The sequence below is a fragment of the Octodon degus genome, unplaced genomic scaffold, assembly GCF_000260255.1.
Source record: "Octodon degus isolate 3935 unplaced genomic scaffold, OctDeg1.0 scaffold00211, whole genome shotgun sequence".
NCBI lineage: Eukaryota > Metazoa > Chordata > Mammalia > Rodentia > Octodontidae > Octodon > Octodon degus.
The window spans coordinates 993777-1005950 of NW_004524787.1; the positions used below are offsets into that span (position 1 = coordinate 993777).

Here is a 12174-nt window from a genome sequence, read left to right on the forward strand (position 1 = left end):
TGCGGACCAGGGCTAGGACTGGGTCTGGGGGTTCCCGGAAGTCGGCAGAAATTCCTACTGAGCGGGAGGAATGGGGGAGGTATGGCGGAGGGGTGGGGGCCGCCGGAGGGGGTGGGAGAGGGTCCGGCCCATGCTGCCTCCTGGGTTGGGACTGGTCCCGCCGGCGCAGGGTAGCAGAAACTCTCCACACAGTCACCGGACCTGGGCTAGGACTGGGTCTCAAATATATCTTTAATATATTAATTTCTTTAAAGTCAGGCAAGGTGCTGTTTTAAAGAAAAAATCACTATTCGCTTTGTCCACAGATGTAAGTTATATCAAATTTTACCCAAGGTAATTTTGATGTTCAATGCAGCTTTAAACAAGAAATTGTATTTACTTTTCAAAGCAAATTTCGAGTCCCAAACTTGTAAACTAAACCTTCTGACACAAATGCACAAAATGAAGTTGGCAAAATGAAAGGAAAGTCACATGTGTTCTGAGATGTAGTGTCTGGTGGGACGCAAACTGGGTCTCGACTCCGTGGAGCATTGTTTGGCCATCAGGGAAACCTGCCCACAGAGCTTTCCCACAGGCCTAGATAAACAGCATTCCCCTCTGGGGAGCTTCTCACCACCACCGGAGCTCTGGGTGTTTGGGCCCATCCCATCTGTATAAAGGAGGAACATTCGGTCCTTGTGTGCAATATTTGTCATTGTCACATGCTTGTATCTCAGGAAACAGGATTAGAGACAAGAAGACTACCTCACTGGCAAAAGGCTTGGGATGGTTTGATCTCATGGCTTTGCCTAAGGTTCACATAAATTCCATTGCCTCCACCCCCATGAAAGTTGTGTTTTATGGCAACTTGCTTCTAAAATGCACAAGTTAGTAACAGTGATTTGTGAAGACTCTCCCACCATTGCAGTGGCTCGAAATCCCACTTCCCACACGTGTTGCCAGGCTGACACCCTGGAGCTCGGAGGGCTACACTTGTGTACCAAGTGTAGAATGAAAGTCTGAGGCAAGGCTTTGGATGGGGAGGGGAGGGAAAAGGAGGGGAGGCTTCCAGTTAGCTACACAGCTTTGCTCTCAATGTGCCTTTTGCTGCCACAAAAATTCAGCTCCGAAGTTGGTAGACTTTAAGCAGCCACAATGTGAGTCATGTAACTTCTGGGCCCACTAGTATAACTGTTCAGTCTCCTTTGCCAAGGCCAGGCTTTGTGGCAGGCACTCCAAATGCCTGTCACTAGATGCGGGGAATGACACCTCACAGTGGAATGGGCACTGGCAGGCAGAGGCAGAAGCAGTCTTAGGAGCCAGTGCCGCGGTGCAGACGGCAGCCAGGAACCTGGATGCGGAGGGCCGTCTCAAGACGGAGACCCTCTTCCTCCATCCGCTACAGAGAATCAGCAGCCTCCACAGGGTCTCCTTCAAGAGGCAGGAAGTGGAGCAAGGGTCCATAGCTGAGTGCATTATAGGGATGTAAATATCATGCATGTTTGGCATGACGAAAACTTTCTGAAACTCTTGCTCCAGTTTCTTCTCTATCCAGTCTGTCAGGTGAACTAATGTCACTTCTCTCTCTCCAAGTTTTGGCCGAGCTTTCAGCTCCACATATGGCAGCTTCTGGAAACCATACCATATGCAGTCAGTCCAGGGTGGAGGAATGTTGACCGCTAGTGTTCCTCTGCATTCCTGGACTTCAACAGTTAGCAGCAGGGGTGTGTTGGAGACTTCTTCAATCTTCTTTTTAATGAACTCTGTCTCTGTTGCTTTTTGGAAATATTTTGAATTGGTAATTTTATCGACAAACCTCATAATTTTACTTGTTCGATGCCCTCCAACATACCCTTCACCTCCCGGGAGCAGTTGCTTGTCTCCTGCACTGGGCTCAGTGGCCCCATCTTCATCAGAGGAGCCGGCGCTGGAAGGACTCCTCATCACTGTCAGCAAGACAGTACACCCGGGGCCTGCAACCTTCTTTGCCAATTTCTCCAACCTTCAGGGCTTCAACAAGAGGCTCTTTACCTAGTTTGGTCAAATTCATTTTAGTCTCAAAAGTCATCAGAAAGGATCCATTGTAGGACATTTCCAAGTCGATCCAGAGTCTTTGGTGATCCACACGAGGCTTGAAGGCCTGGAGGATTTTTGGCACAGCCACTCCCATGTCAAGCTCCATCAGGGTCAGCTCATTCATGAAGTAGGGAAGCTTGATTTTGCTAAGTTTTATCTGGATCTTCTTTGACACCACATCAGACCAGTACTTCTCTCCTAAGATGGCCCAAAACATTCTTCCAAGCAAGGCATTCACCCACGCTTCCTGTTCTTCCTCCTCGGAGGGTGGGGCTTCTGGCAAATTCTTGCCAGCCGTGGGACTGCTCTCTGCACTCTGCTCCGGGCTCCGGTGCAGACTACGACTCTCCTGGGGCACACACCTACCCATGTACATGCCGTAGTCCTTCAGCATCTTCTGCCGCACACTGCCCACCAGCTCCTTCTGCTTCGGCTGCGTCATGATCTCCTCCACGCTGTCTTTGCTGCTGCTGCGGCTGTGGGTCAGGTGTCCAGAAGGACTGCTGTGCCTCCTGTGGGAGGGCAGGAGCCCTGGTTTACTTCCAGAGACGCCAGGTGGCCTCTTGAGGTCTGACTTCAGCTTAGATGCCAAAATAAACCTTCTGAACCACTCTTCCTTTTCTCGGCCAGTTCGCCCAGACAGGTAGAGTATCTGATCTCGGTGGACCGGTTGTGCTCCCTCTTAAGGGTGGGGAGGCTTCTTGGGGTCCTTGTTGTCCAGCTCTCATTCAGCTGGCAGCTTCTCTTCAGAAATCTCCTTATCAGTCTGAGTTTTATACATAAAGTCATCTTGTCGATCAAGCTCAATACAAATGGGGTACTCTTTGTTCCAGATTCGCTTTCTAGCCAAACTTTTAGGTACAAGATAAATCTTGCTGTCAGAAAGGTCATAGATCTTCTGGCTGATGTAGGTGACCTCTGGCTTCACTTCACTGTAGCTTGCCTTCCTGGATATGTTTTTATTGGGCTTCAAAAGCCTCAAGGTTCCACCCTCAAGTCGAACAAAGACTGAGTGTGTCAAAGTCGCGTGGTAAGTTTCTGGATCATAGTTGTGAATCTCATTCATCCATCCCTTTAATATTTCAGGTTCTTTGATGTCCAAAGAGCTCAGATGCCAGTGTTGCAGATATCTGTGTGATTTGTGATACTTAGGAGCACTTGGTGGTGTAAAAATCCAAATCAAGCAAACTGCAGTCATGAATCCAAGGCCAACTCCCAGAAAGAGTCCACTCGCGTAGTGGGGGAGGAGGAGGATAAGGTACGCATAGACACACAACATAAGGAAGCCCAGCACCTTCATGGGCAATTCTGGGTGCTGCATGGCCACATTCACTTCCCCTTCACTGTCCAGAAGGGCGCCGTCCTCCGTGAGCACCTCTGATTTGAGAGGGATGGCTGGGGGCTTGTCAGGTCTACCCTCACTCTCTGCTTCCAGCTCAGTCTTCTGTGTACAGTTCACAAAACTCTTCATCTTCTTTGCTCAGCAAGACAGACAAAGAACACTTTTCTAAGACAAGAGAGCTCATCTTCAGGCCTAAATCCTTCAGGCCGCCAGCCTGGGAAGATTTTGGTTCCCCCTCCCTCACAGGCTCTTCGGTGGACTTTGAAAGGTCGCTCTTGGGGACACTGCAGTCACTGCTAGAGCCATCCCCCTTGGAGTCACCCTCCTCTTCCTTGATGCTATAGTTGTTACTGCTTTCCAAATGCCCGTTCAAGCTGGACAGGTTGGAGAGCTCTGAAGCACTTGATGACAGGGCTTTGGGCCTATGGCTCACACTGTCCTTCCCTATAATTTTACTAAGGAGCTGAAAAGGCTCGTATATGACTTCTGAAAGGAGTCGTTTAGTGTCTTCGATTTTCGCCTCCATTTCAGGCATTTTAAAAAAAGAGCGAGTGTTGGAGGGAGAAGTCAGCAGGGAGGAAGGTGCGGTTTTGGAGTCTCCACCCACGTTGCGTGGCTGTGTGAACTGCTTGAAGAGGTGTAAGTTCAGCTTGGAGTCAGGTGGCTTGTAGGACACAGCTTCTGACTCCTGCCTGGAGGTGTCGGTGGACAGAGACTTGACTAATGTCTTCATCAAGTGTTTGTGCCTCGGGGGGTGTGGGGGTTCTTTTGGCTCCACCTCAGTGGACAAGGACGTCACCAAGCTCAGGAAGGGCTTTGTGCTGGAGAGGGAAGAGGATGAGACACTGGAGGAGAGGCTGGGAGACTTGGACAGGGGGGGACAGTGGGGAGGAGGAGCTAGTTTTCTGCTCAGAAAGGAACGACACACTGGGCGAGCTGGCCAAGGGCCCTGACGAAGATGACCCTGGAGACAGAGCCGATGGCACTGTACTTAATACTTGAGCTGCTGGAGGAAGGGACTCCAACAGCTTTACAGTGTTCTTGGAGACGAGCAAAATGGCAGGGGCCTGGGACGTATACAGTTCATCTGCCACAAGGGGCGCGGTGCTAGGACCCACAGAGCCATGGCCACCCTGGGGTTCCAGGCAGAGGTCCTCCTTGCCTTCAAGCCCTGTCACAACGCTTTGGTCATCCAGCTGCCCCAAAGGTACTCCCTGAATTCCTCCTCCTCTTCCTCTTCCTCCTCCCCAGATGCTGAGAAGTGAATGGCGATGGTGTCTCGAGACACAGACCTCTGCACGTGCACTTTTGGGCCTGACGGCTTTGGCATGTCAATAGTTTTCTCAGCATGGCAACCATTCAGACTTGTCATCTCTGGCTTCACAAGGGCTCAGGCTCCGGACGTTCTGGTTGCCTCATCATGCTGCACCAGCACCCATGCTCCGCGGCCGCTGCAGTTCAGGGTAAGGCTCTGGCAACCAGCTCGGGCCATGCTCCTGAAGCCCGTCCAACCCTGGGCACCGGCTGCCTACATGTGTTGATTTCTATATATATATATTTTTTCTTTCTTCTAATTCTGTATGCATATATCTGGTAATATGAATAACAGGTTGTAAGACAAAAATGTACATTACAACAAATACTGTGGGGATCCAGTCCAGCCCAGGTCCAGTGAGCATATGGGAGAGCTTCTGGCTCAGAATGAAACCCAGGCATGCCACGTGAGTAAGACCCTCTGCCACGCCCTGGGGACCACTCCACCCCTCCGGAGCCCCAAACCCTAAGCCAGCCAAGTGCATGAGAACTTCTTCAACATTCTCGGGACCCTCACATCAAGCCCAAACTCAGCTAGTGTTTTTGAGAACTTCTGCACTCTGCTGTATCTCCTGGGGCAGGAGCACAACAGAGGGGCATGACAGGTTCACTGTTGTGCCACAGGTGCACAACAAGTTTACTTCCAAGGGCTGCAGGAGGAAGGAGCTGTACATAACAGCTAGAACCAAGCTAAGCATAACTGGATAAACTCAAACTTAATAGATCTGCACCCAAATTGAACTAGGTGCTAAGGTTATAACTGCAACACAGCTCACGACAAAATATCAGAAGTCAGTGCTATATGAAATGAGAAAGACAAGGAGCAAAATGCAATCAGGAGCAAGGCAATGAGCAAAAACAGAACAAATGCAAAGAACAGAAGCTCAGATGAAATGTATGAATTAACAGCGTAAGAAGTAAAGAAACAACAGCAGAAAAGTTTAGAGGAACTAAGAGCAGAATTAATTTCTGAAATAAAAAGAGAAATCTCTGAATTCATAGGATCTGAAATAAAGAATCAAATACAGAAACATATGGAGGAAACCCAAACTGAAAATAATGAAGTAAAAAAAAATTAATAACTGCTTCTAAAGAAGACATTGATAAAAAATGTGGTGAATAGAAAAATGATGGGTATCTTAAATGAGCAATACATGAAAGAAATAGATTGCATGGAGCAGAGTCAAAGAGATATAGAGGAACTTAAAATCTCAAACACAAGCCTGCAAAACCATTTGAGTGAAAGTGAATACAGAGTTTCAGATCTTGAAGACACTGGTGCAGCTAGTGAAAAGGTAAGAAAACATCCCTTAAAAACAACTAGGATGCAGGAAAAATAATTCATCACCTACAAGATGATGCACAGATGAACAGTGTGAGACTAATAGGCATCAGTAAGAAAAAAGGAATCAATATAAATTGATATAAAGAATATGGGCAGAAGTAATAGCAAAAAACTTCCCAAATATGAGGGAACAAATTGACATTCAGGTAACTGAAGCATACAGAAAGCTAAGTAATCTGAAACCAATTAAAAATACACAGAGATATATTACAGTCAATATTCCAGAAATCCAGCATAAGAATAATATACTGAAAGTCGCTAGAGAAAAGAAGGAGATCACATTCAAAGCAAAATCAATCAGAATTACAGCCGACTTCACAAACCATGAAGGCAAGAAGAACATGGAGCAGAGTACTTCAAGTACTCTATGAAAACAAATTCCAGCCCAGAATACTGCACCCTGAAAAACTCTCTTTCAAGTTTGATGGAGAATTGAAATTCTTCCATGACAAAGATCATCTAAAGAATTTGAAGATGACAAAGCCAACCATACACAGACTACTGAAAGATATTCTAGAGAGAGACCAAAATGTTCAGAAATCCATGAGGAAGTACAGAAGAAACATACTAAATAGGGCAAACAATTAAACAGAGGACAATAAGGAGTAAAAAACAGCAGGTAAATAACATGTCAGTCATAAGTCAACACATTTCAATTATAACCATCAATATAAATGGACTCAATTCACCAATTAAGGGAAATAGACTGGCACAGTGGATTAGGAAACAAAATCCAACAATATGCTGCATAAAAGAAGCACACTTAACTCAGAAAGAAATTCATAGCCTGAAAGTCAAATGATGGAAAACAATGCTACATGTCCCAAAACCTCAGAAAAAGGCAGGGGTAGCATTCCTGCTCTCAGACAGTCCCAACTTCAAATGAAGAATGACCAAAAGAAATGAAGAAGATCACTATATACTGGTTAGGGGAGAAATTCAAGAGGAAGAGGTAACACTCATAAATGTATACACAAGAAACCTGGGAGCACAAAACTACAGAAGACAAATAATAATGGATACAAAAAATTTAGTATCCTATACCACAATCAAAACAGAAGAGCTTAACACCACCTCATCCTAAAAGTATAGGTCAAGAAGAAAACAAATTAGCACAGAAGTAGCAGAACTGAACCAGAGCTCGGAAGAAATAGAATTCTTGGACATATACAGAGTGCTCCACAAAACACAGCTGAATACACACTATTTTTAACTGCACATGGGTCATTGTCTAAAAGAGGCCACATACTGGTACATAAGTCATGCTTAAGCATATGCAAGAAAACAGAAATTATCCCATTCATATTATTTGACAACAGTACAATGAAACTGGAAATAAATGAGAAAAAAAGCAGAAAAAAACAATAAATATATGGAAATTAAACAACACCCTACTCAGAAATCAATGGGACACAGATGGAATTAAACAAGAAATTCAACAACATGTACAATTCAATTAATATTCAACCACAACTTATCAGAATTTATCAGATACCATGAAAGAAGTTCTCAGAGGAATATCTATCACTATGAACGCACACATTAGGAAATCAGAATGGGAAAAAATACATACCCAAATGCTGGAACTCTTGCATATAGAAAAGGAAGAGCAAATCAAACTCAAAGTCCAAAGTCTGGAAGCAATCATAAAGATTAGAGCAGAAATTAATTCAACTGAGAAGAAAAAAAAAAAACAGTTTAAAGAATTAATAAATTAAAAAGGTGTTTTTTTGAAGAGTTAAATAAAATCAGAAGTCCCTAGATAACCTCATTTGAAAAGAGGAAAGAACAAAAAAAAATTCAAACACAAGCAATAAGGAATGAAAAGGGTGTAATTATTACAGACCCAGGGGAAATTCAGAGGATTATCAATAGCTACTTTGAGAATCTTTACGCAAATAGAATTGAAGATACAGAAGAATTGGACAGATTCCTAGAAAGGTACAAATTACCAAAACTGAATCAAGATGATATAGCAAATCTCAATAACTCAATAACAGCAAATGAAATACAAAATATAATAAAAAGAGGGCCATAAAAGAAAAGTCCACATACTGATGGATTCACAGCTGCATTCAACAAGAAATTTATAGAAGATATATTTCCCACACTCCTCAAACTCTTCAATGAAAATATAAAGGAAGCAGTACTTTCAAAATCATTCCTCGGGAAAAGTATTATACTGATTCCAAAACCAGGGAAAGATACAACTAAGAAAGAGAACTGCAGGCCAATCTCCTCCATGAACATAGGTGCAAAAATCCTCAATAAAATCCTAGCGAATAGAATACAGCAAATCATCAAGAAGACTCTCAACCCTTATGGGCAAGAGAGAAGAAAGCCTGACTACTGCTCCTGCTGGGAGCAGACTTTGGCATCATCCACATGGTGTTGGTTTGAGATGCTTGCAGAATGCAGGCTTTCAGAGGTTAAGAAAGCTTCCTTCCAGATTTCAGAAGCCTGGGAGGCCGAAGAGTGTGGCCCTGAGAGGGCAGTGTGTAAAACTGAATGAGAAGCCTATTCAGTGGAAACCCCAGATGTTTGGATAAGCCGGGAAAGTAGATTATCTGAGGGAAACTGCAAGGAAGGAGCTTAGCTGGCCTAGGAAGAAAGTCATGGGAGCTACCAGCAGAAGTGCCATAGAAGTGAAGCCACATGGAGGTCACAATTTGCCACTGATTGCATTTGATGTTCCACAAAGAAAGACAGAACTTAATGTTTGCCTTTCTGGATTTTGGACTTGCTTTTGTTCCAATACTTGCTATCCTGCTGTGTGTACCTTGTGGAATGTTAATGTCTATCTTGTTCCATTGAATATCGGAATTGTTTTACTTTTCAATTTATACAGGGGGTCACAACAGGTAAGAGTTTGTCTTACATCTTGGAGGACAGTTGGGACTTGGACATTTTAACAATGCTGAAACTGTTAGTATTTTGACAGCACTTAGAGATAGAATAAAATGCCTTTTGCATAAAGAAATGTGCATGAGTATTTGGGGATCTGAGGCAGAATGTTATGGTTTGCATCTTGTTGTGCCCCCAAACCCTCATGCAGTCATGGGACAACTTCTGGAGTTTGTGATTGATTCATTATCAAATGCTGGGATTATGGGTGTGAGTGTCCTGACACAGATACTCTGCATTAAAATGTGAGGAGTGGAGAGAGGCTAGCTAGCAGCCTGAGCTATTGCCACTCCTTTTGTTCTTATGGATGCTGCCTGTGCCATATGCCACTCTGTCCTGGAGCCAGCTGAGTATAGACTGAAAACTTCACTGACTGTTACATAAATAAGCCTTTCCTTCCTTCAGTTTGGGTTTCAGGTATACAGCCACAGCAATGAGAGAAGAGTAATTCAGATACCTATTAATATTTGCTTTATGTAGTTGTGTGCTCATATATTTTGTACATACAGATTTGAGACTGCTATGCCTCTCTCTCAGAAGTCTCCCTGAAAGAGTATGTAGTGACATTCTTTATCTCTTTTGATCATCCTTGCATGGAATTTCTTATTCTCTCAAAACAGAATAATGATACATACTTTTTTTTCTGGGTTTCTATTGCATGGAAGACTGTTTTCCATCCTTTGAATTTCAATCCATGTATTTTTCTTTTTACTTAAATGTGTGTTTCATACACAACATAATGTTGGATCTTGTTTCTTGATCTATTCTTTCAGTCTGTTTCTTTTTCTGAAGTCCTTAATCTTCATTTATGTATTGCTTCAAATGATAATGTTTAGAAAAAGTAACCTATCACCATAAGCCTCTACGTAGGATTAGGATACTGATAGATGCTGCATTCCTAGTTACTAGTCTATAACTTTGTACCATGGCAATCTTTCTGGATCTAAGCCTTACACAGAGATCAGCTCCAGGCTCTTAGTCATGAGCTTGAACTCCCTATCTTTTTTGTTCACAACTGCAAAATTACTCTCTTACGGACTGCTTGAGTTTGTGTGCTGAGAAATTTTGTGGTCACAAACAACACAATGCTAGATCATATTAAGATACCACAACTGGCATCAGGACAGCTCTGAGACAAGATCAAGTTTTATGCTGCAATGAGCTGACTGATACTGAGGTGGACAGCTAAACATGACAGCAACCATACATGTGCACTCATTTCTTGGATATAAACAAAATGCCTATGACTGAAGATCTCCAATTAATAGAACATTTTCAGAGGGTTACTCCTTAGGTATGAATGTCCACTGGGATCCTTAGGATCTTTCCATTCTTATATTTTACAGGCCCAATATTGTATTCCAAGACAACTTATTTTCCTGTCTTACAGAAAGATGAATTCTTACTCCTTAATGTGTCAGATGTTGGAGAATCTGAGTTGGCACAACCTGTCTAGATTATATTCTGTCAAATTTAGTCATAACCAAGTCTCATAGCCTCAAGGAGCTCTCTAGTCTGGCTATACACCAAGCCTATATATGTCTAGCAATTTTTTCAGGCTGAAACATAAGTATGTCTTACCAGTGCAAAAGTCTCTTCTGTCAGGGAAATTTAAAGTCTCCATCTGATTATTTCTTTAGTGCAAGGTACATTGAATTTTGTTTGGTGGTAGTATTCATTATAGAAATACTCTTATTGAGAATTGATGCAAGGTTCTGCTCTCTCTTTCTCTACATTATGTAATAATAATAATAATAATAATAATAATAATAATTAAGGAGTATTGGAAGCATTCCCTTGGCTGTCCAGGATGGCATGTATGTGAGTCAGATGTGAGTTCACAACTCTGGTGACCTGTGCATTCTGTGGGGTACTTGCACAACCTGCTCATGATATAGGTCAAAACACAAGTTGATAGAGACCAGTAGGAAGCAGCCCTGAATGAGATTTAAATTAATCAATTGATTTTCCATGTTTACTTGTAAGTCTGTCTAAAGCTTAGGCTCGTTGCCTGCAGAAGGGTGATGGACTCAGAGTAAGTGAACTTCTGTGAATCACTGATCCTGATTGAGGCCTGTGATGGTGAGTGAAGTCGGAAAGTTTCAATGGATAAAGCACAATCACAAACAAGGACACCTGGTTTCAACCTCAAATATATAAATCTCAGGCTTCTCAATCATGGGTGGATTAACATAACACCTTACTTCCTATAAGTACTTGAGTGTTTTTGCCCTTAGTGAGTACTTTCCCCCCTTCTGACAGCTAAATAAATATGGGACAACCAGAGAAGGTCTTGGTTTTAGCCCTGAGATTATCTCAAATTCTGTGGGAAGGCTTTGATCTGCCTGAAGCTCTGAAATAATTCTATTTGCCTCTTTTTATTTAGCCTTACCATGCACTCATTTGGGAGATTGTGGAATTGATCAGTCCACCATAACTAAGGGATATTATTAACTCAATATTGAATTATGCTCCAGTGAGATATAAATTTTATTCAGATTCCAGGAAATATCTATTTCCTATATTTTTGTGTTAGCTGATATTTTGCTCCACCAGTATTATTGTCTTTACTTACAGATTAATTTTGGTTTACAAGATGAGTTGGCATAAAGGAAATAAAGGATAAAACTCTATTAGTTAACAGTATGAGCAAATGATATATGCCAAAGTATCCAAATCAAACACCAGTCACAGTATTGCTGTGAAAATATATTTTGATGAGATGAATATTTATTCAGATATTTTTGAGTAAGTCATTACCTTTAGTGATGGAGATATTATTCACACAGTTTGTGGCATTAAGTAAATATCAACATTGAAGTTCCCGGAAGAAATGAATTCTGTAGCATCACATTTGGGATACTTCCTGTCTCTCAGGAGCTACACCCATTCCTATTTCCCATTCTTTTTCTTCAATAAATTTCCTACTCACAAGAAAAGGAAAGGAAAATGAATTCTGATCTATGTTGCCTTGGGAGTCAAGTTTCAATTTTGACTCTTCCATGGATCTCTGTAAATTCTCCTTTTCTGTCTCTTTCTCTCTCAATATTTACATATAGATAGATATAGATATAGATATAGATATGCATCTATTGGGATAGTGAACAATATAATGTATGTTATGGCAGATAATAAAAAACATTGCTTTAGCTGTCTCTTCCTATTACAATGGTGGAACACAGTCTTGCAGTTCCTCAATATATATATATATATA

At 42.4% G+C, this 12174-nt stretch overlaps 1 protein-coding gene and 1 pseudogene across 2 annotated transcripts in view; both read right to left on the reverse strand.

Moving 5' to 3' along the window:
* Nucleotides 1–12174, reverse strand: part of Faah2 (fatty acid amide hydrolase 2) — a 296926-nt gene that overhangs the window by 108673 nt on the left and 176079 nt on the right. The window lies entirely within an intron of this gene.
* LOC105744033 lies at nt 833–4920 on the reverse strand (annotated as a pseudogene). Its single transcript, XR_001117363.2, has one exon. The product of XR_001117363.2 is annotated as a testis-expressed protein 2 pseudogene (transcript).